Genomic DNA, 25,671 nt, shown 5'->3' with positions numbered 1-25,671 from the left:
GCAGTCGGCAGCCGGACGGGGAGCCGGCAGGAGCAGCCGGGCAGTCAAACTAAGGGGTTTTGCTAGCCCCGATGTCTTGAAATATTGTCTTGCCGTCTTCGAGATACCCGTGGTCAATTACTCCGTCAATGGCAGACTCGTTGACTAAATTTCTCACAAGCAAAACATGATCACTCTTTGGGTGTAAATCACATAACGATGTGAACTAGATTATTGAATCTAGTAAACCCTTTGGGTGTTAGTCACAAGGAGATGTGAACTAATCACATAAAGATGTGAACTATCGATGTTAAATCACATGACGATGTGAACTAGATTATTGACTCTAGTGCTAGTGGGAGACTGGAGGAAATATGCCCTAGAGGCAATAATAAAGTTGTTATTTATATTTTCTTATATCATGATAATTGTTTATTATTCATGCTAGAATTGTATTAACCGAAAACTTAGTACATGTATGAATACATAGACAAACAAAGTGTCACAAGTATGCCTCTACTTGACTAGCTCGTTGATCAAAGATGGTTATGTTTCCTAGCCATAGACATGAGTTGTCATTTGATTAACGGGATCACATCATTAGGAGAATGATGTGATTGACTTGACGCATTCCGTTAGCTTAGCACTTGATCATTTAGTATGTTGCTATTGCTTTCTTCATGACTTATAAAAGTTCCTATGACTATGAGATTATGCAACTCATGTTTACCGGAGGAACACTTTGTGTGCTAACAAACGTCACAACGTAACTGGGTGATTATAAAGGTGCTCTATAGGTGTCTCCGAAGGTACTTGTTGGGTTGGCGTATTCCGAGATTAGGATTTGTTACTCCGATTGTCGGAGAGGTATCCCTGGGCCCACTCGGTGCACATCACTATAAGCCTTGCAAGCATTGCAACTAATAAGTTCATTGCAGGATGATATATTACGGAACGAGTAAAGAGACTTGTCGGTAACGAGATTGAACTAGGTATTGAGATACCGACGATCGAATCTCGGGCAAGTAACATACCGATGACAAAGGGAACAACGTATGTTGTTATGCGGTTTGACCGATAAAGATCTTCATAGAATATTGGGAGCCAATATGAGCATCCAGGTTCCGCTATTGGTTATTGACCAGAGACGTGTCTCAATCATGTCTATATAGTTCTCGAACCCGCAGGGTCCACACACTTAAAGTTCGAAGACGGTTATATTATGAGTTTATGTGTTTTGATGTACTTAAGGTAGTTTGGAGTCCCGGATGTGATCACGAACATGACGAGGAGTTTCGAAATGGTCAAGACATAAAGATCGATATATTGAACGACTATGTTCGGACACCGGAATGGTTTCGGGGAGTTTCGGGCATATACCGGAGTACAGGGGGTTACCGAAACCCCTCGGGGAGACCAATGGGCCTATTGGGCCCTAGTGGAGAAGAGGAGGGGCGGCCAAGGGAAGCCGCGTGCCCCCTTCCTCCCCAGTCCGAATTGAACAAGGAGGGGGGCGGCGCCCCCCTTTCCTTTCCCACCCTCTCTCCTTCCCTCTCCTCTCCTACTCCCACATGAAAGGGGGGAGTCCTACTCCCGGTGGGAGTAGGACTCCTCATGGGGCGCGCCTAGGGTGGCCGTGCCCCTCCCCTCCTCCACTCCTTTATATACGGGGAGGGAGGCACCCCTTGGAGACACAACAATTGATCTCTTGAATCTCTTAGCCGTGTGCGGTGCCCCCCTCCACCATAATCCACCTTGATAATATCGTAGCGGTGCTTAGGCGAAGTCCTGCGTCGGTAGAACATCATCATCGTCACCACGCCGTCGTGCTGACGGAACTCTCCCTCAAAGCTCGGCTGGATCGGAGTTCGGGGGACGTCATCGAGTTGAACGTGTGCAGAACTCGAAGGTGCCGTGCATTCGGTACTTGATCGGTCGGATCGTGAAGACGTACGACTACATCAACCGCGTTGTGCTAACGCTTTCGCTTTCGGTCTACGAGGGTACGTGGACACACTCTCCCCTTTCGTTGCTATGCATCACCATGGTCTTGCGTGTGCGTAGGAATTTTTTTGAAATTACTACGTTCCCCAACACTAGCCACCTGTGTGCGAAGCATGTCGGCAGAACCAGTCTCATGAACGCGGTCATGTAATGTCGGTCCGGGCCGCTTCATCCAACAATACCGCCGAATCAAAGTAAGAAGTTGCGGGTAAGCAGTATGACTATTATCGCCCACAACTCTTTGTGTTCTACTCGTGCATATAACATCTACGCATAGACCTGGCTCGGATGCCATTGTTGGGGAACATAGTATTTCAAAAAATTTGCCTACGATCATGCAAGATCTATCTAGGAGAAGTATAGCAACAAGCGAGGAGAGTGTGTCTATGTACCCTCCTAGACCGAAAGCGGAAGCGTTTAGTAACGCGGTTGATGTAGTCGAACGTCTTCGCGATCCAACCGATCCAAGTACCGAACGTACGGCACCTTCGCGATCAGCACACGTTCAGCTCGGTGATGTCCCTCGAACTCTTGATCCAGTTGAGGCCGAGGGAGAGTTCCGTCAGCACGACGGCGTGGCGACGGTGATGATGAAGTTACCGGCGCAGGGCTTCGCCTAAGCACTACGACGATATGACCGAGGTGTGTAACTGTGGAGGGGGCACTGCACACGGCTAAAAGACCAACTTGTGTGCTCTAGGATGCCCCCTGCACCCGTATATAAAGGAGGGAGGGGGAGGCCAGCCGGCCCTAGGGGCGCGCCCAAGGAGAGGGAGTCCTACTAGGATTACTAATCGTAGTAGGATTCCTCCACAAGGAAGAGATGGGGAAGAAAGGAGAGGGAGAGGGAGAAGGAAAGGGGGGCGCCGCCCCCCTTCCCTTGTCCAATTCGGACTGCAAGGGGGGAGCGTGGCCTGCCCTGGCTGCCCTCCTCTCTCTCCAACAAGGCCCATGGTGGCCCATTAGTTCCCCCGGGGGGGTTCCGGTAACCCCTCCGGCACTCTGGTTTTACCCGAAACTGTCTGGAACACTTTCAGTGTCCGAATAACATGGTCCAATATATAAATCTTTATGTCTTGACCATTTTGAGCCTCCTCGTCATGTCCGTGATCTCATCCGGGACTCCGAACAACCTTCGGTCATCAAATCACATAAATTCATAATACAAATCGTCATCGAACGTTAAGCATGCGAACCCTACCGGTTCGAGAACTATGTAGACATGACCGGGACACATCTCCAGTCTAACCAATGTCGGAACCTGGATGCTCATATTGGCTCCTACATATTCTACGAAGATCTTTATCGGTCAAACCGCATAACAACATACATTGTTCCCTTTGTCATCGGTATGTTACTTGCCCGAGATTCGATCGTCGGTATCACCATACCTAGTTCAATCTCGTTACCGACAAGTCTCTTTACTCGTTCCGTAATGCATCATCCCATGACTAACTCATTAGTCACATTTCTTGCAAGACTCATAGTAATGTGCATTAACGAGAGGGCCCAGAGATACCTCTCCGATACACAGAGTGACAAATCCTAATCTTGATCTATGCCAACTCAACAAACACTATTGGAGACATGTGTAGAGAATCTTTATAATCACCCAGTTACGTTGTGACGTTTGATAGCACACAAGGTATTCCTCCGGTATTCGGAAGTTGCATAATCTCATAGTCAGAGGAACATGTATAAGTCATGAAGAAAGCAATAGCAATAAGACTATTCGATTATAATGCTAAGCTAACGGATGGGTCTTGTCCATCACATCATTCTCTAATGATGTGATCCCGTTCATCAAATGACAATACATGTCTACGGTCAGAAAACTTAACCATATTTGATTAACGAGCTAGTCAAGTAGAGGCATACTAGGGACACTTTGTTTGTCTGTGTATTCACACATGTACTAAGTTTTCGTTTAATACAATTCTAGTATGAATAATAAATATTTATTATGATATAAGGAAATATAAATAACAACTTTATTATTGCCTCTATGGCATATTTCCTTCAGAAGAGGCCCTTTCTGACCAAGCATGGGCCGAAGAGGCCCTTTTCGCCCATCTATGGGCCCAAGAGAGACTCTTCTTCTGCAGCCCAGCTGAAGAGTCGCTCTTGGTTATAACTATGAACAGAGGGACTCTTCTTGTGCAGCCTAGCTGAAGAGTCGCTCTTGGTTCTATCCATGAACCGCGAAATCACTAATTATGGAGAATTCTTTGCAAAGGTCACTCCCACCTTCTCAGGTTGTGAAAAGTGGCACACAGTGACACAGCGATAAGTGACGCACTGCATGTGTACCACTTGTCGCAACCTGAGAGTTTTCCCTTCTTTCTAGATCCATTTATTCAAAATGTTTTATCTCTTAAATCATGCCTCCAAATCTCGAATCATTTTCACCATTAGATTTCTCGTGTCGAGATCATCAAAACTAGATCTTATGTTGATAGGTTTTGACAAACTTTTGTCACGAAAAAACAGACAAAAAAAGAAACTGGGAGCACGTTTTCTTTTTTTTCCAAAAGAGGCACGACCGAGCCTCTCACGAAAGCAAATCTGTGTCTCCATGAGAAGTAAACTCATGCCTCTGGTGGAAGAAAAAAAAAGTGTTTTTTCGTTTTCGAGAGGCATGACCGTGTATCTGGCGAAAGCAAATTCGCGCCTCTCGCAGAAGTAAAAAAACACATTTTTTCGTTTTCGAGAAGCACGACCATGGAAACAAATCCCTGCCTCTCGTAGAAGAAAACACAAGTTGTTCTGCAAAAAAATCATTTTTTTCAAAAGCTAAGAAAGACCGATGGAGAACCAAAAAGGCGAAAACCCCAAGAAAAAACATCTACAAAGCCGAAAACGCGTGCGAAAAAATAAGAAAAACAAAATCCGGACGAAGCGCCCATGGCGGCGGCTTAGAGCATCTCTAGCAGACCCCGCATCCGGCCGACCCACAAAATACATTTGCAGTTCGCAAAAAAAGGGTTTTACGGGCCAGCTCAGAGGGCCGCAGATGCAGACCCCGCATAACGAACCAGTAAAAAAAATATTCACGTATATTCTTTCCCGTGTCTTCTTCTTTTTCTCGCCTGTGTTCATAGTCAGCTCCCGTCGTCCATGGTAGCCACTAAATCGATCCAGGAGGCAGCTCCTCCGTTGCCGGATGGATCCAGGAGCTAGCTAGCTATTCCATGGCCGGCTGGATTGAGGAATTTGCTAGCTACTCCCTCAAACGTTCGTGGCCGGATGGATCGAGGACCTTGCTAGCTAGCTAGCTAGCTCGTTCGTGGCCGGATGGATCGAGGAGGTTGCTAGCTAGCTAGCTAGCTTGCTCATTCGTGGCCGGATGGATCAGGAGCTTCTAGCTAGCTCGTTGGTGGCCGGATAGCTGCTCGAGTCTTCAGCCATTGCTCCTGCGATCTACTCCGCAAGCCGACGCAGCAGCAGCAGTAAACGGCGAGTTTCCGGTGAGATTCCGGCGAGTTCCGTGACGGAAGGTCACCGGAGCACGTGTGCGCACCGCGGAATTTCGTTGTCGCGTAGCGTTGACTGGTTTGCACTGCCTCTTATATTTTGCCTCCAAATCTACAAAATTAAGGGTCGTGGAGATGGATTCCTAGGGGCCTGCAAATTTTTTACGGGTTTGACCGTTTTTGCGGGTTTTATTGGAGACGTTTTTTGACACTACGAAACTGCAAACGCGGATTTTTGCGAATTTAACCGCTTTTGCAGGGTCTGCTAGAGATGCTCTTAGAGAGCGCTCTCAGCCCATCCTGAATGACCCTTGGGAGGCTCCCAAAGTAGCACTCCTTCATTAGTTGCTCCCCACAAATCCAGAGTTCTTTTACCAGCCTCCTAGTCTCTTTGCATCCCCTAATAAAACTAGTCTCTGCAAAGCCCAGCGGAAGAGTCGGTCTTGGTTCTAACCACGAAACCAATAGCTCTTTTACCAGTCATCTGTTTGTACTTCCCCTGCACAACAGTGTTGTCATTGGGACGCCATCGATGAGATGAATCCATTCAGACGAATAGCCATTTGAATTGTGTATCGTGTAGGCAGAATTTTGTTTTCCAATCTACACTGACCATCGCAATCCTACATCGTGTTCGGTGTGAAATTTTTCAATTAATCACACAAAACTACTCATCTATATGCCACCGACCTCATAGACGTTCCTCCCCTTCATATTGTTGTTATTGTTACAGTTGTGAACATTCAGTTCATGTCCATGGATTTACACGGATCATGGTGCGTATGGCCGAAGACAACAATAGGAGGAGGCACTTTTTCTACGAGCTTGGCAGCAAAAAATTTCTCACCAAGGGCGATATAGGCTTGTGACCGCCAACCTAGATTGAAAGGCAAAATTTATTTTCCACGATACACGATTCAATCTATTCTCCGTCTGACCAAATTCTCGTCGTAGTACGACCCTAATGGTGTGAGGTTTCGACCAAAGGAGCTCTGCAACGGCAAGGATACAGGTTTGCTAGGCTTAATTTAGATTATTTTTTTCCCGAAGGAGCAGCTTAATTTAGCTGTAGTCTTTTCAATGTGGGCGCCCCTATGTCTCACATTCAGCGAGAGAGGGAACCCGCGTTGAAGGGATGGCGCGAGTTGGGCCAGCCCAGGTGTGCAGAAAACAACAACCTCGTTTTATTTTTTCTTACATTTTTGTTTTTGTTTTTTCCTTTTTTAATTTTGTTTATACTTCCAAATATTGAAGGTAAATATATTTAAAAAACCACTCTACATAAAAAATTTGAAAATCTTAAATATGTATAGAGAAAATGTTTATCACATATATGAAAAATGTATACAAAAAATAAAATGCGTATGAAACAAATTGATCATGTATTTAAAAGAGTGAATCAAGTATTTGAGAAAATGTTGAACTAGTGTTTGAAGAATGTTAATCAAGCATTTGGAAAATGTTAAATGTGTATAGAATGTTTTTTGACCATGTACTAAAAAAATATTGAAACAAATTGATCATGTATACACAAATGTTAATAAAGCATTTAATAAAGTTCAAACAAGTTTTGAAAAAATGTTAAATGTGTATAGAAAAATATTGACCATGTATTACAAAATGATGAATTTTTTATCATGTATATTAATATGTTAATCAAGCATTACAAAAAATATTGAACATGTATTTGAAAAATCTTAATCAAGCATTACAAAAATGTTAGATGTGTGTAACTCAAATGTTGACCATGTGTTCAAAAACTGTTAATATTGCATTAATTTTTTTAATCAAGCATTTGGTAAATTCTAAATGTCAATAGCATGTGTTAGAAAAATGTTAATCTTGTCTTTGAAAAATGTTAATCAAGTATATTAAAAAAATTAAAGTGTGTATAAGAAAAATATTGACCATGTATTAAAAATTATTAACATTGTATTTCAAAAATGCTAATAATGTATTTAAAAAATGTTAACCAAGCATTTGAATTTTTCTAAATGTGTACAAAAAATGTCGATTATGTATTTAAAAAGATTAGATTTTTATTTTAAAAAATGTAAAACATGTATTCGAAAAATGTTGCTGACATATATAGAAATTGTAGAATGAGAACAAGAAAAAAAGAAAACCAAAAAATTAATATAAAGAAATAAAAATAAACCAAAAAGAGAATGAAAAATAAAACCGAATGAAGAAATGCTGAAATAAAGTGAAAAATACAATCGATGAAACAAATGCAAAATTAATGAAAAAGATGGAGAAGAAAAAAAGAAAAGAAACAAAAGAAAAGAAACAAAAGAAAAAGAAACCAAAGAAAATAGAATAAAGCAGATCGAATGGAGAAAGAAAAGGAAAAAAAACCCCATTTAAAATAGAGAAAAAACAAAGAATAACAAAAAAAAGGAAACAAATGAAAACCGCCACTTTTCTCTATAAGTAGTCTGGCCCTGGTATTCAACATGAATGCAGCTCTTACTCGGTGGCTAGCTTAGCTACATACCATTGAGGCGACCCAAGTTTGAATTATGGGATCTCACCTTTTTCTCTTCTTTTTTTCTTTAAAGGTGCGCTAATGGGCTGGCCCGTTCTGTGGATTCTTCACGCGATAGTTTCTTATATCTCACATAATGCAAGATATATAGAAATCACTAATTAAAGAGCACTCTTTGCAAAGGACAGTCCAATCTCTCCAGGTTGCGAAAAGTGGCGTACTGCATGTGCACCATTTGTCGCAACCTGTGAGTTTTTTTGTAGATCTGTTTATTCAAAACCTTTTATCTCTCAAACCATTTTCATCGATGGCTTTCTCGTGTCAAGATCTTCAAAACTAAATTCCATATTGATAGGTTTTGAATAACTTTTTTTTCATGAAAAAATGGATGAAAATCTAATCGAGAGCACATTTGTTTCCTTCCCGAAAAGAGGCACACATGTGCCTCTCGCGGAAGCAAAACCGTACCTCCACGAGAAACAAATCCATGCCTCTCATGAAAAAAAAAGAAAACTCATTTTTTTCCATTTCAAATTGTGCCACTCGTGGAAGCAAATCCATGTCTCTCGCGAAAGGGAAAAAATAAAATGTGTTTTTTCCGTTTCTGAGAGGCACGGCGGAAGCAAAACCGTGCCTCTCACAGAAGCAAATTCGTGCCTCTCTTGGAAGATTTTTTTTTTGGTATTCGAAAGGCACGGTCGTGCTTCTCACGGAAGCAAAATCATGCCTTTCTCGGAAAAAAAAGAAAAAAAATTAATCTAAAAATTAAGAAAGACATGTGAAAAACCAAAAAACCATATAAAAGCCAAAAACACGTGCGAAAAAATAAAAAACAAATATCGAAGGGAGCGTCCAAAGTGGAGCGCTCAGAGCTCACCCCAGATGACCCTTGGAGGGCTCCTGAACAAGTACTCGTTAGTTAGTTGCTCTCTCGCGGGTTTCAATGCTGGTTAGAAGGAAGAGTGACTCTTTGGGTGGGCTACAAAGGACTGGTAGATTGCTTTGGATCGGATAGGTTAGATCATTCTGGTGAACCTACCTTCTGCCTGTCCAGACGAGCTCGATCCAGCACTGGCCATGGTGATGTGGTGATGGCGGCGATGTGGACAGAGAGTAGATGGCGGCGGTGATGGAGCTTCCCATGAGCACCGAGCTAACCCTAGATCGGTACGGAATGTAGGTGGGGATTGTGGCAGCGATTAACCTCGTAAGTCATTCCCCGGCCCCCACCTCTGTTTATATAGCACGGGTCACAGGGGCCCACCAACCATGGTTTGGTTGGGCGCCCCCGATCAGGGCGCGAGTCAGGGGCCCGTTCGACCCGTTGGGTTCGAACGGGAGAGAGATCAACCTAACATTCTCCCCCTTGATCTCAACTTTACTTTTAACTTTATACTTTCTAGTTTATTTGTTTCATCACATATTGGTACATAGAGCATGTTTCATCTTCACATCTTAATTGCCGTTAGAGTCATACAACTACAGCATACGTTATGTTCAGAAGAAAATTCTGTTCCTTTTGGGCCTATCTAGAAATCATAAGGCTTTCCCTTAAACCCATGCCGGCTAAGTGTTCCTTGAACACATTGGGTGGTAAGCCTTTCATTAGCGGATCCGCAAGCATATCCTTTGTCCTTATATGCTCAAGACTTATAGTTTGATTCTGGATTTTATCTTTCACAACATAATACCTTATCTCTATTGTTTTGGCAGCATTACTCGACTTGTTGTTGTGAGCGTAAAATACCGCGGGCTGGTTGTCACAGTACATCTTTAGTGGTTTGTGAATACAATCTACCACTTTCAAGTTGGGTACAAATTTCTTTAGCCATATCGCCTGCCCCGTGGCTTCGAAGCATCTATAAATTCTACATAAATCGTGGATGATGCAACTATCGACTGCTTTGAGCTTTTCCACGAAATAGCTCCCCCAGCGAGAGTGAATACGTATCCCGACGTGGATTTTCTATCATCTCTGTCCCCCGCAAAATCTACGTCTGAGTACCCTTTTATCTCTAAGGAATCACTTCTCCTGTATATTAGCATGTAGTCCTTCGTGCCTTGCGCATAATGCAATGCTTTCTTTACCATCTTCCAGTGCTCCATGCCTGGATTCTCTTGATATCTACTGATTACCCTGGTGATAAAAGCTAAGTCAGGGCGAGTGCACACTTGTGCATACTGTAAGCTGCCAACTGCCAAAGCATATGGTACTGCTTTCATTTGATCGATATCGTACTGGTTCTTGGGACATTGGAATTTCCCAAAACTATCGCCCTTGACTACAGGAGCAGGTGTAGCTTTACTCGCATGCATATTATACTTTTTAAGAACCTTTTCTAAATATGCTTTCTGCGATAGTCCTAAGACTCCATTGTTCCTATCTCGGTGAATTTCTATGCCCAAAACATATGATGCTTCACCAAGATTTGTTATGTCAAAATTTGAGGATAAGTATTTCTTTGTTTCTTGTAGTAGACTAACATCACTACTAGCAAGCAGGATATCATCCACATACAAGATTAGGAAAATATATTTCCCATTTTTAAACTTTGCATAAATGCAATTATCCTCAATATTTTCTTTAAATTCAAAACTTTTAATTGTTTGATTAAACTTTAGATACCATTGCTAGATACCACTGCCGAGAGGCTTGTCTTAATCCATAAATGGATTTCTTCAGGTGGCATCCCATATTTTCCTTGCCTTCCATGATAAAACCCTTGGGTTGTTTCATGTAGACCTTTTCTTTTAAATCACCATTCAGAAATGCCGTCTTAACATCCATTTAATGTAACTCTAAATCAAAATGAGCAACTAATGCCATTATGATTCTGAAGGAATCCTTACATGAGACTGGAGAAAATGTCGCATTGTAATCTATCCCTTCTCTTTGTGTAAATCCTTTTGCCACGAGTCGTGCTTTATACTTTTCTATATTCCCTTTAGAGTCATACTTAATTTTGTAGACCCATTTACAGCCTATTGTTTTGGCTCCTTTAGGAATTTCCTCTAAGTCCCAAACATCTTTGGAACTCATCGATTTCATCTCGTTTTCCATTGCCTTCATCCACTTTGATGAATGAGGGATTCTCATGGCTTCTTCATATGAGGTGGGATCTTTTTCCATATGAACCATTTATGTGTTATAAACTTTAAAGTCAGTAGAAATAGCTGACTTTCTTGGTCTTGTAGACCTTCTAAGGGCCTTAGTTTCTGGCACATTCTGTGCCTCAACTTCTGGCACTTCTTCTAAAATTTGATGTTGCACCTCCCTTTCATGCTCAACAACGGGTTCAGTCGGCTCCTGACGGACAGGTTTCGGGTCTACCCCCATAGTTGTCATGGGTGGAGTTGCAACTGGTAGTGAGAAAAATGGCTCCTGAATCATCGGATTAGGTGCATGCACCCTCTTCTCCTCAAGATCAATTTTCCGAGCTACCAAGCTCCCCTCATCATTTCGTCCTCTAAGAAGATTGCATGTCTCGTTTCTACAAACTTTGTATATCTGTCTGGGCAGTAGAAACGAAAACCCTTTGATCTGTCTAGATAGCCAATGAAGTGGCAACTTACTGTTTTGGGATCTAACTTTGCAATGTTTGGATTAAATATTTTGGCCTCAGCAGGGCACCCCCACACACTGAAGTGTTGTAGGGAGGGCACCTTCCTGTCCATAGCTCGTACGGTGTTTTGGGCACCGACTTGCTTGGTACTCTATTGAGAATGTGAATGGCAGTTTTAAGCGCCTCCATCCATAATCCCAATGGCAAGTTGGAGTAACTCATCATGCTGTGCATCATATCCATAAGTGTACGGTTGCGCCTTTCAGATACTCCATTTTGCTGAGGCTCGCCTGCCATTGAATACTGGGCTACTATGCCAGTCTCCTACAAGAACTTTGCAAAAGGTCCAGGGACTTGGCCATATGGAGTGTGCCGACCGTAGTACTCTCCCCCACGGTCGGACCTGACTATCTTTATTCTTTTATCATGCTGATTTTTAACTTCAACTTTGAATATTTTAAATTTATCCAATGCTTCAGATCTTTCTTTAATTGGATAAATATATCCATAGCGAGAGTAATTATCTGTGAATGTTATGAACGAGTCATATCCATCCACACTTTTCACCGGAAATGGTCCACAAATGTCAGTGTGGATGATTTCTAGTGTGCCTGTGCTATGGATTGCACCTTTTTTTATTTGTTTTATATACTTTCCTTTAGTGCAATCTATACATTGTTCTAAGTCTGAGAATTCTAACGGAGGAAGAATTTCACTGTTGACTAATCTTTGTATTCTCCTCTTGGAAATATGGCCCAAGCGACAGTGCCATAATTTCGATGAGTCGAATGTTCTCTTTCTTTTCTTTTGTTCTTTATTCGACGCAGAAACATGTTCATTCACATTGCATACATAATGCACTTTTTCACAAAGTGATAACAAATAAAGCTCATCGTGTATTAAAGCATCACCCACATAAGCATTATTATACCATGTGGCACACTTGCCATGTCCAAAATAACACTCATAATTTTCTTTGTCCAAACATGAAACGCTAATTAAGTTTCTATTACATGAAGGAACATAAAGAACATCTCTAAGTAGAAGCTTGAATCCATCAGCTAACTCCAAGGAGATGTCGCCGACAGCTTCAACTTCCGCTTGAATTCCATTTGCTACCTCAATGCCTCTTTCTCTTCTTAGTGTAGTCCGGGTCGAATGGAATCCCTGTAAACAATTTGCAACATGAATAGTTGCTCCTGAATCGATCCACCAAGTAGATTTCGAAAACAGTGTGTACAAGGATTCATTAACTAAGGAAACACTGTTGTTACCTTGCTTTGCCATTAAGGACTTCAGCCAAACAGGGCAGCCTTTCTTGTAATGCCCGGTCTACTTTACAGTGGAGACAAGTGTCTTTGTCCACTGGGAAAGGCTGTTGCTGGCGCTGATGCTGATAGGGAGCTTTTCCTTGTGGCTTTGAAGGAGAACTTTTGTTGTTTTGATTGCAATTCTTTTTCTTGTGACCCTTCACATAGTTGAGTGTACCACCATGTGAGGCTTTGAGTCTGTCCTCTTCTTGGACACACATTGCTATTGTCTTTTCAATGTCCCATGTTCCAGGTGACATATTGTAGTTCACAACAAAAGTTTCAAACTCCTTTAGCAGTGAAGCCATGACCAGGTGGACCAGGAGCTTTGGTTTGATCTCCAGATCCTCATCCATGGGCTTTAACTTTGCTGCCATATTGCTCATCCTGAGGATGTGATCTCTAATTCCATGACTACCATGTTGGGGAACGTAGTAATTTCAAAAAAATTCCTACGCACACGCAAGATCATGGTGATGCATAGCAACGAGAGGGGAGAGTATTGTCCACATACCCTCGTAGACCGAAAGCGGAAGCGTTAGCACAACGCGGTTGATGTAGTCGTACGTCTTCACGATCCGACCGATCCAAGTACCGAACGCACGGCACCTCCGAGTTCAGCACACGTTCAGCTCGATGACGTCCCGCGAACTCCGATCCAGCAGAGCTTCACGGGAGAGTTCCGTCAGCACGACGGCATGGTGATGGTGATGATGTTGCTACTGACGCAGGGCTTCGCCTAAGCACCTCTACGATATGACCGAGGTGGAATATGGTGGAGGGGGGCACCGCACACGGCTGGGAGAGATCAACTGATCAACTTGTGTGTCTAGAGGTGCCCCCCTGCCCCTGTATATAAAGGAGCAAGGGGGGAGGCCGGCCGACCCACTATGGGCGCGCCAGGAGGAGGAGTCCTCCTCCTAGTAGGAGTAGTACTCCCCTTTCCTACTCCTACTAGGAGGAGGAAAGGAAGGAGGAGAAGGAGAAGGAAGGAGAAGGAGGAAAAGAAGGAAAGGGGGGCCGGCCCCCTAGTCCAATTCGGTTTGGTCTAGGGAGGCCGTGCGCCCTGCCTCCTCTCTTCCACCACTTGGCCCATGAGGCCCATTACTTCTTCCTCGTATTCCAGTAACTCCCTGGTACCCCCGAAAATACCCGAATCACTCGGAACCTTTCCGATGTCCGAATATAGTCATCCAATATATCGATCTTCACGTCTCGACCATTTCGAGACTCCTCGTCATGACGGGATGATGTATAAGTTCCTATGACTATGAGATTATTCAACTCCCGTTTATCGGAGGAACACTTTGTGTGCTACCAAACGTCACAACGTAACTGGGTGATTATAAAGGTGCTCTACAGGTGTCTCCGAAGGTACTTGTTGGGTTGGCGTATTTCGAGATTAGGATTTGTCACTTTGATTGTCAGAGAGGTATCTCTGGGCCCACTCGGTAATGCACATCACTATAAGCCTTACAAGCATTGCAACTAATGAGTTAGTTGCAGGATGATGCATTACGGAACGAGTAAAGAGACTTGCCGGTAACGAGATTGAAGTAGGTATTGAGATACCGACGATCGAATCTCGGGCAAGTAATATACCGATGACAAAGGGAACAACGTATGTTGTTATGCGGTTTGACCGATAAAGATCTTCGTAGAATATGTGGGAGCCAATATGAGCATCCAGGTTCCGCTATTAGTTATTGACCGGAGACGTGTCTCGGTCATGTCTACATAGTTCTCGAACCCGTAGGGTCCGCATGCTTAAAGTTCGATGACGGTTATATTATGAGTTTATGTGTTTTGATGTACCGAAGGTAGTCGGAGTCCCGGATGTGATCACGGACATGACGAGGAGTCTCGAAATGGTCGAGACATAAAGACCGATATATTGGATGACTATGTTCGGACACCGGAATGGTTTCAGGGAGTTTCACGCATATACCGGAGTACAGGGGGGTTACCGGAACCCCCCGGGGAGACTAATGGGCCTATTGGCCCTAGTGGAGAAGAGGAGGGGCGTCCAAGGGCAGCCGAGTGCCCCCTTCCCCCCAGTCCAAATTGGACAAGGAGGGGGGTGTTGGGTTTCGTAGTAATTTCAAAAAATTTCCTACGCACACGCAAGATCATGTGATGCATAGCAACGAGAGGAGAGAGTGTTGTCTACGTACCCACGCAGACCGACTGCGGAAGCATTGACGCAACGTAGAGGAAGTAGTCGTACGTCTTCATGATCCAACCGATCAAGTACCGAAACTACGACACCTCCGAGTTCGAGCACACGTTCAGCTCGATGACGATCCCCGGACTCCAATCCAGCAAAGTGTCGGGGAAGAGTTCCGTCAGCACGACGGCGTGGTGACGATCTTGATGCACTACAGCAGCAGGGCTTCGCCTAAACTCCGCTACAGTATTATCGAGGAATATGGTGGCTGGGGGCACCGCACACGGCTAAGGAATAGATCACGTGGATCAACTCGTGTGTTCTAGGGTGCCTCTACCTCAGTATATAAAGGACCAAAGGGGGGAGGCTGGCCGGCCACAAGGGGTGCGCCAGGAGAGTCCTACTTCCTCTGGGAGTAGGATTCCCCCCCCCCCCAATCCTAGTTGGAATAGGATTCGCGGAGGGGGAAAAGAGAAGGAGGGGGCCGGCCACCTCTCCTAGTCCTAATAGGACTAGGGGAAGGGGGAGGCGCGCAGCCCATGTAGGGCTGCCTCTTCTCTTTTCCACTAAGGCCCATCATGGCCCATTTAGCTCCCGGGGGGTTCCGGTAACCTTCCCGGTACTCCGGTAAAATCCCGATTTCACCCGGAACACTTCCGATATCCAAACATAGGCTTCCAATATTTCAATATTTATGTCTCGACCATTTCGAGACTCCTCGTCATGTCCGTGATCACATCCGGGACTCCGAACAACCTTCGGTACATCAAAATGCATAAACTCATAATATAATTGTCATCGTAACCTTAAGCGTGCGGACCCTACGGGTTCGAGAACAATGTAGACATGACCGAGACACGTCTCCGGTCAATAACCAATAGCGGGACCTGGATGCCCATATTGGCTCCTACATATTCTACGAAGATCTTTATCGGTCAGACCGCATAACAACATATGTTGTTCCCTTTGTCATCGGTATGTTACTTGCCCGAGATTCGATCGTCGGTATCTCAATACCTAGTTCAATCTCGTTACCGGCAAGTCTCTTTACTCGTTCCGTAATACATCATCCCGCAACTAACTCATTAGTTGCAATGCTTGCAAGGCTTAAGTTATGTGCATTACCGAGAGGGCCCAGAGATACCTCTCCGACAATCGGAGTGAGAAATCCTAATCTCGAAATACACCAACCCAAAAAGTACCTTCGGAGACACCTGTAGAGCACCTTTATAATCACCCAGTTACGTTGTGACGTTTGGTAGCACACAAAGTGTTCCTCTGGTAAACGGGAGTTGCATAATCTCATAGTCATAGGAACATGTATAAGTCATGAAGAAAGCAATAGCAACAAACTAAACGATCAAGTGCTATGCTAACGGAATGTGTCAAGTCAATCACATCATTCTCCTAATGATGTGATCCCGTTAATCAAATGACAACTCATGTCTCTGGTTAGGAAACATAACCATCTTTGATCAACGAGCTAGTCAAGTAGAGGCATACTAGTGACACTCTGTTTGTCTATGTATTCACACATGTATTATGTTTCCGATTAATACAATTCTAGCATGAATAATAAACATTTATCATGATATAAGGAAATAAATAATAACTTTATTATTGCCTCTAGAGCATATTTCCTTGAGTCTCCCACTTGCACTAGAGTCAATAATCTAGTTCACATCGCCATGTGATTTAATACCAATAGTTCACATCACCATGTGATTAACACCCATAGTTCACATCGACATGTGACCAACACCCAAAGGGTTTACTAGAGTCAATAATCTAGTTCACATCGCTATGTGATTAACACCCAAAGAGTACTGAGGTGTGATCATGTTTTGCTTGTGAGAGAAGTTTAGTCAACGACTCTGCCACATTCAGATCTGTAATTATTTTGCAAATTTCTATGTCAACAATGCTCTGCACAGAGCTACTCTAGCTAATTGCTCCCACTTTCAATATGTATCCAGATTGAGATTTAGAGTCATCTGGATCAGTGTCAAAATTTGCATTGACGTAACCCTTTACGACGAACCTTTTGTCACTTCCATAATCGAGAAACATATCCTTATTCCACTAAGGATAATTTTGACCAATGTCCAGTGATCTACTCCTAGATCACTATTGTACTCCTTTGCCAAACTCAGGGCAGGGTATACAATAGGTCTGGTACACAGCATGGCATACTTTATAGAACCTATGGCTGAGGGACTTTCATTCTCTCTCTATCTTCTGCCGTGGTCGGGTTTTGAGTCTTACTCAACTTCACACCTTATAACACAGGCAAGAACTCCTTCTTTGACTGTTCCATTTTGAACTACTTCAAAATCTTGTCAAGGTATGTACTCATTGAAAAACTTATCAAGCGTCTTGATCTATCTCTATAGATCTTGATGCTCAATATGTAAGTAGCTTCACCGAGGTCTTTCTTTGAAAAAACTCCTTTCAAACATTCCTTTATGCTTTGCAGAATAATTCTACATCATCTCCGATCAACAATATGTCATACATATACTTATCAGAAATGCTGTAGTGCTCCCACTCACTTTCTTGTAAATACAAACTTCACCACAAGTCTGTATAAAACTATATGCTTTGATCAACTTATCAAAGCGTATATTCTAACTCCGAGATGCTTGCACCAGTACATAGATGGATCGCTGGAGCTTGCATATTTTGTTAGTACCTTTAGGATTGACAAAACCTTCTGGTTGCATCATATACAACTCTTCTTTAATAGATCCTATTAAGGAATGCAGTTTTGTTTATCCATTTGCCAGATTTCACAAAATGCGGCAATAGCTAACATGATTCGGACAGACATAAGCATAGATACGAGTGAGAAATTCTCATCGTGGTCAACACCTTGAACTTGTCGAAAACATTTTTGCGACAATTCTAGCTTTGTAGATAGTAACACTACTATCAGCGTCCGTCTTCCTCTTGAAGATCCATTTAATCTCAATGGCTCGCCGATCTTTGGGCAAGTCAATCAAAGTCCATACTTTATTCTTATACATGGATCTCATCTCAGATTTCATGGCCTCAAGCCATTTCGCGGAATCTGGGCTCATCATCGCTTCCTCATAGTTCATAGGTTCGTCATGGTCAAGTAACATGACCTCCAGAACATGATTACCGTACCACTCTGGTGCGGATCTCACTCTGGTTTACCTATGAGGTTCGGTAGTAACTTGATCTGAAGTTACATGATCATCATCATTAGCTTCCTCACTAATTGGTGTAGTAGTCACAGGAACAGATTTCTATGATGAACTACTTTCCAATAAGGGAGCAGGTACAATTACCTCATCAAGTTCTACTTTTCTCCCACTCACTTCTTTCGAGAGAAACTCCTTCTCTAGAAAGGATACATTCTCAGCAATGAATATCTTGCCTTCGGATCTATGATAGAAGGTGTACCCAATATTTTCTTTTGGGTATCCTATGAAGACGCACTTCTCCGATTTGGGTTTGAGCTTATCAGGTTGAAACTTTTTCACATAAGCATTGAAACCTCAAACTTTAAGAAACGACAGCTTAGGTTTCTTGCCAAACCATAGTTCATACGGTGTCGTCTCAACGGATTTAGATGGTGCCCTATTTAACGTGAATGTAGCTGTCTCTAATGCATAACCTCAAAACTATAGTGGTTAATCGGTAAGAAACATCATAGATTGCACTATATCCAATAATAGTACGGTTATGACGTTCAGACACACCATTATGCTGTTGTGTTCCAGGTGGCATGATTTTGTGAAACTATTCCACATTGTTTTAATTGAAGACCAAACTCGTAACTCAAATATTTGTCTCTGCGATCAGATCGTAGAAACTTTATTTTGTTGTCACGATGATTTTCCACTTCACTCTGAAGTTTTTGAACTTTTCAAATGTTTCAGACTTATGTTTCATCAAGTAGATATACCCATATCTACTCAAATCATCTGTGAAGGTCAGAAAATAACGATACCCGCCGCGAGCCTCAACATTCATCGGACTGCATACATCAGTATGTATTATTTCCAATAAGTCAATTGCTTGCTCCATTGTTTCGGAGAACGGAGTCTTAGTCATCTTGCCCATGAGGCACGGTTCGCAAGCATCAACTGATTCATAATCAAGTGATTCCAAAAGCCCATCAGCATGGATTTTCTTCATGCGCTTTACACCAATATGACCTAAACGGCAGTGCCACAAATAAGTTGCACTATCATTATTAACTTTGCATCTTTTGGCTTCAATATTATGAGAATGTGTATCACCACAATCGAGATCCAACAAACCATTTTCATTGGGTGTATGACCATAGAAGGTTTTATTCATGTAAACAGAACAACAACTTATTCTCTTACTTAAATGAATAACCGTATTGCAATAAACATGATCAAATCATATTCATGCTCAACGCAAACACCAAATAACACTTATTTAGGTTCAACACTAATCCTGAAAGTATAGGGAGTGTGCGATAATGATCATATCAATCTTGGAACCACTTTCAACACACATCGTCACTTCACCCTTAACTAGTCTCTGTTCATTCTGCAACTCCCGTTTCGAGTTACTACTCTTAGCAACTGAACCAGTATCAAATACCGAGGGGTTGCTACGAACACTAGTAAAATGCACATCAATAATCTGTATATCAAATATACCTTTGTGCACTTTGCCATCCTTCTTATCCGCCAAATACTTGGGGCAGTTCCGCTTCCAGTGACCAGTCCCTTTGCAGTAGAAGCACTTAGTTTCAGGCTTAGGACCAGACTTGGGCTTCTTCACTTGAGCAGCAACTTGCTTGCCGTTCTTCTTGAAGTTCCCTTTCTTTCCCTTTGCCCTTTTCTTGAAACTAGTGGTCTTGTTAATCATCAACACTTGATGCTCTTTCTTGATTTCTACCTTCATCGATTTCATCATGATGAAAAGCTCGGGAATCGTTTTCATCATCCCTTGCATACTATAGTTCATCACGAAGTTCTACTAACTTGGTGATGGTGACTAGAGAATTCTGTCAATCACTATTTTATCTGGAAGATTAACTCCCACTTGATTCAAGCGATTGTAGTACCCAGACAATCTGAACACATGCTCACTGCTTGAGCTATTCTCCTCCATCTTTTAGCTATAGAACTTGTTGGAGACTTCATATCTCTCAACTCGGGTATTTGCTTGAAATATTAACTTCAACTCCTAGAACATCCATATGATCCATGACGTTCAAAACGTTTTTGAAGTCCCGATTCTAAGCTGTTAAGCATGGTGCACTAAACTATCAAGTAGTCATCATATTGAGCTAGCCAAACGTTCATGATGTCTGCATCTGCTCCTGCAATAGGTCTGTCACCTAGCGGTGCATTAAGGACATAATTCTTCTGTGCAGCAATGAGGATAAACCTCAGATCACGGATCCAATCCGCATCATTGCTACAAACATCTTTCAACTTAGTTTTCTCTAGGAACAAATCAAAAATAAAACAGGGGAGCTAAACGTGAGCTATTGATCTACAACATAGATATGCTAATACTACCAGGACTAAGTTCATGATAAATATAAGTTCAATTAATCATATTACTTAAGAACTCCCACTTAGAAAGACATCCCTCTAATCTTCTAAGTGATCACGTGATCCAAATCAACTAAACCATAACCGATCATCACATGAAATGGAGTAGCTTTCAATGGTGAACATCAATATGTTGATCATATCTACTATATGATTCACGCTCGACCTTTCGGTCTCAGTGTTCCGAGGCCATATCTGCATATGCTAGGCTCGTCAAGTTTAACCTGAGTATTCTGCATGTGCAAAACTGGCTTGCACCCATTGTAGATGGACGTAGAGCTTATCACACCCGATCATCACGTGGTGTCTGGGCACGACGAACTTTGGCAATGGTGCATACTCAGGGAGAACACTTTTATCTTGAAATTTAGTGAGAGATCATCTTATAATGCTACCGTCAATCAAAGCAAGATAATATGCATAAAAGATAAACATCACATGCAATCAATATAAGTGCTATGATATGGCCATCATCATCTTGTGCTTGTGATCTCCATCTCCGAAGCGCCGTCATGATCACCATTGTCACCGGCGCGGCACCTTGATCACCATCGTAGCATCGTTATCGTCTCGCCAATCTTATGCTTCCACAACTATCGCTACCGCTTAGTGATAAAGTAAAGCATTAAGCGCAATTGCATTGCATACAATAAAGCGACAACCATATGGCTCCTGCCAGTTGTCGATAACTCAGTTACAAAACATGATCATCTCATACAATAAAATTTAGCATCATGTCTTGACCATATCACATCACAACATGCCCTGCAAAAACAAGTTAGACGTCCTCTACTTTGTTGTTGCAAGTTTTACGTGGCTGCTACGGGCTTTAGCAAGAACCTTACTTACCTACGCATCAAAACCACAACGATAGTTTGTCAAGTTGGTGCTGTTTTAACCTTCGCAAGGACCGGGCATAGCCACACTCGGTTCAACTAAAGTTGGAGAAACTGACACCCGCCAGCCACCTGTGTGCAAAGCACGTCGGTAGAACCAGTCTCGCGTAAGCGTACGCGTAATGTCGGTCCGGGCCGCTTCATCCAACAATACCGCTGAACCAAAGTATGACATGCTGGTAAGCAGTATGACTTATATCGCCCACAACTCACTTGTGTTCTACTCGTGCATATAACATCAACGCATAAAACCTGGCTCGGATGCCACTGTTGGGGAACGTAGTAATTTCAAAAAAATTCCTACGCACACGCAAGATCATGGTGATGCATAGCAACGAGAGGGGAGAGTATTGTCCACGTACCCTCGTAGAGCGAAAGCGGAAGCGTTAGCACAACGTGATTGATGTAGTCGTACGTCTTCACGATCCGACCAATCCAAGTACCGAACGCACGGCACCTCCGAGTTCAGCACACGTTCAGCTCGATGACGTCCCGCGAACTCCAATCCAGCAGAGCTTCACGGGAGAGTTCCGTCAGCACGACGGCGTGGTGACGGTGATGATATTGCTACCGACGCAGGGCTTCGCCTAAGCACCGCTACGATATGACCGAGGTGGAATATGGTGGAGGGGGGCACCGCACACGGCTGGGAGAGATCAACTGATCAACTTGTGTGTCTAGAGGTGCCCCCCTGCCCCTGTATATAAAGGAGCAAGGGGGGAGGCCGGCCGACCCACTATGGGCGCGCCAGGAGGAGGAGTCCTCCTAGTAGGAGTAGGACTCCCCTTTCCTACTCCTACTAGGAGGAGGAAAGGAAGGAGGAGAAGGAGAAGGAAGGAGAAGGAGGAAAAGGAGGAAAGGGGAGCCGGCCCCCTAGTCCAATTCGGTTTGGGCTAGGGGGGCCCGCGCCCTGCCTCCTCTTTTCCACCACTTGGCCCATGAGGCCCATTACTTCTTCCTCGTATTCCCGTAACTCTCCGGTACCCCCGAAAATACCCGAATCATTCGGAACCTTTCCGATGTCCGAATATAGTCGTCCAATATATCGATCTTTACGTCTCGACCATTTCGAGACTCCTCGTCATGTCCCTGATCTCATTAGGGACTCCGAACTACCTTTGGTACATCAAATCACATAAACTCATAATACAATCGTCACCGAAACTTTAAGCGTGCGGACCCTACGGGTTCGAGAACTATGTAGACATGACCGAGACATGTCTCCAGTCAATAACCAATAGCGGAACCTGGATGCTCATATTGGCTCCCACATATTCTACGAAGATCTTTATTGGTCAGACCGCATAACAACATACGTTGTTCCCTTTGTCATCGGTATGTTACTTGCCCGAGATTCGATCGTCGGTATCTCAATACCTAGTTCAATCTCGTTACCGGCAAGTCTCTTTACTCGTTCCGTAATACATCATCCCGCAACTAACTCATTAGTTGCAATGCTTGCAAGGCTTAAGTGATGTGCATTACCGAGAGGGCCCAGAGATACCTCTCCGACAATCAGAGTGACAAATCCTAATCTTGAAATACACCAACCCAACAAGTACCTTCGGAGACACCTGTAGAGCACCTTTATAATCATCCAGCTACGTTGTGACATTTGGTAGCACACAAAGTGTTCCTCTGGTAAATGGGAGTTGCATAATCCCATAGTCATAGGAACATGTATAAGTCATGAAGAAAGCAATAGCAACAAACTAAACGATCAAGTGCTATGCTAACGGAATGGGTCAAGTCAATCACATCATTCTCCTAATGATGTGATCCCGTTAATCAAATGACAACTCATGTCTATAGTTAGGAAACATAACCATCTTTGATCAACGAGCTAGTCAAGTAGAGGCATACTAGTGACACTCTGTTTGTCTATGTATTCACACATGTATTATGTTTCCAGTTAATACAATTCTAGCATGAATAATAAACATTTATCATGATATAAGGAAATAAATAATAACTTTATTATTGCCTCTAGGGCATATTTCCTTCATACCACCTGTGTAGCGTTCTGTCACTAGTTGCTCTAACACTTGGGTGGCATATATCTTTGAAGAGCCAGTGAACTGGCTCTTTGCCTTTGAAAGCAACTCCCCTGCGGAAGCGCACTCTGCAATGGAGCCCACAATGGTGCTCTCAATTGTATTCTTTATAAATGCCATGCACTTTTTGTTTGCATTGACCCACTTTTGGTTTTCTATGATGTATGAAATCTCCAAAGGAGCATAATCTCCCCTATTTTTAGCCCACGCAGCATCATCATCAGTGGCCTCTCTTACTGGCTCTGTAGGTCTGACCGGTTGTGGTTCATCCAGAACCCAGTCCAGATCAGCATAGACAAATGCCAGGTCAACTTTCTTCCTCCACTCAGTGTGATTGTCACCTCTGAGTGTCGGAACATCTTTTAGGCAACTCATCAAGTGAAAGCCTCCTGAAATCACAATTTAAGTGAGACCAGTATAACAATCATATGCATTAATATAATGTTGGTCAAATTAAACATACAATTGTCTATGCAATTAAATCTATATTACCGTTGGGCAAAAAATTAGAAATAAATGCACCTTTAAATTTCAGTAATAAAACATGATCATGTTATTAACAACGTTGGTCATAAAAATAACAAAATCATATTCATTTTAATATCACTTTAACATGCTCATAAAAACTTAATTCTATCTAAACTTTTATTTTCTTTGTAAAAGAGCACTATTAATTATTTACGCAGCGGAAAAACATGAATAAAAATTCACGAACTTTTTACTTTTTACAGAAACTTTTCTATGACCTAATAAAAAATCATGAACTTTTTTAGTTCTACAGAAACTTTTACTTTATAAAATACATGAACTTTTCTTTTTCTGAAATTTTCTATTCTCTGAATAAACAGAATTAGCTGCAGCAGAGAAAAAATGCAGCTGGCTCGGCCTACCGCAGCCCAGCCGCCCTTGGCTCAGCGCGGCCCAGCCGCGCAGCGGCGCCCGCAGCTGTTGGGCTCGGCCCAGCGCGCGTGGCTGCCCTGCCGCAGCCGGGCTCCTGCCACTTACGGCCTAGAGGGCCCGTGGCCAGCTAGGGTTTGGCTCCTGGCCGTCGGATTCAATCCGACGGTCCAGCGCGTGGATCGGGCGAACAAAAACGCCCCCCGGTCGATCCGGCCGTAACCCTAGCGCAGTCCGCCCCCACGCACCTCTCTCGCTCGCTCCGGTGTGAGCACGGAGCTGCGCCCCGGCTGCCCTGTCCGACCGCTGGCGGCGGCGACAGCCACCGCGCCGTGCGCGCGTCCTCTTCCTTCCCCTTTCTCTTTCCCTTTCCCCCGCCTTTCCTTTCACGGAGAGAGAGAGAGAGAGAGATGCCTGCAGCGCTGTCCTCTGTTCCCCTTTCGACTCCCTCATCTCTGTCGCAGCGCTCGCTCTGGCCGTCCAGCCACCGCGTGAGAGCGCCGGCCGCCGGCGACGGCATCCACCGCCGCGCCACGCGAGCCCGGCCACTGTCTCTTCCTTTCCCGTCCTCTTCTCCCCATCCACCGAATCCAGTGGCAGAGAGAGGCGAGTGAGGCGCGACGGAGCCGTTCCCTGCTCCTGTGCGTCCGGCGACGATCTGTGGCGCCGTTGCCTCCCCTTCACCGGTGACGCGTTTCCCTTAGCGGAAGCGCGCCGCCGTCGAACGGCATGGCTGCGGTGCCCCCCTTGCCCTTTGCAGGGTTGTGTTCTTCTTCCCGGATCCTCGGCATGCAGATGCGATTCGGGATCGAGAGGAACGGCGCAACCGGAGCGGCGGCGCTACTTTTTCCGTTGAGGATTCATTCTTTGAGATTTCTTTGCCCTTCTAGGGTTCTTTGAGGGAAGGGGATTTCTTTCTGTGATTTCTTTTCGACCAAAAAAATCTAACCTGATCTAGCTGATACCATTGATAGATTGCTTTGGATCGGATAAGTTAGATCATTTCGGTGAACCTATCTTCTGCCTGTCCAGACGAGCTCGATCCAGCGCCGGCCATGGTGATGTGGTGATGTGGACAGAGAGTAGATGGCGGCGGTGATGGAGCTTCCCGTGAGCACCGCGCTAACCCTAGATCGGTAGGGATTGTAGGTGAAGATTGTGACAGCGATTAACCTCGTAAGTCATGCCCGGCCCCACGTCTGTTTATATAGCGCGGTTACAGGGGCCCACCAACCATGGTTTGGTTGGGCGCCCCCGATCAAGGCATGAG

General features: G+C 43.8%; 1 pseudogene; it reads right to left on the bottom strand.

Annotated features, from left to right (window-relative positions):
* Window positions 1-12,627: 12,627 nt before the first annotated feature.
* On the bottom strand, window positions 12,628-25,458 carry LOC147959097 (uncharacterized; annotated as a pseudogene).
* Between the last annotated feature and the right edge of the window lie 213 nt (window positions 25,459-25,671).

This window comes from Triticum urartu, chromosome 7A (genome assembly GCF_056163025.1).
Source record: "Triticum urartu cultivar PI428250 chromosome 7A, HENAU_Tu73, whole genome shotgun sequence".
NCBI lineage: Eukaryota > Viridiplantae > Streptophyta > Magnoliopsida > Poales > Poaceae > Triticum > Triticum urartu.
Note: the sequence above shows the minus strand (reverse complement) of the source record. Positions and strands in the feature narration are given on the sequence as shown.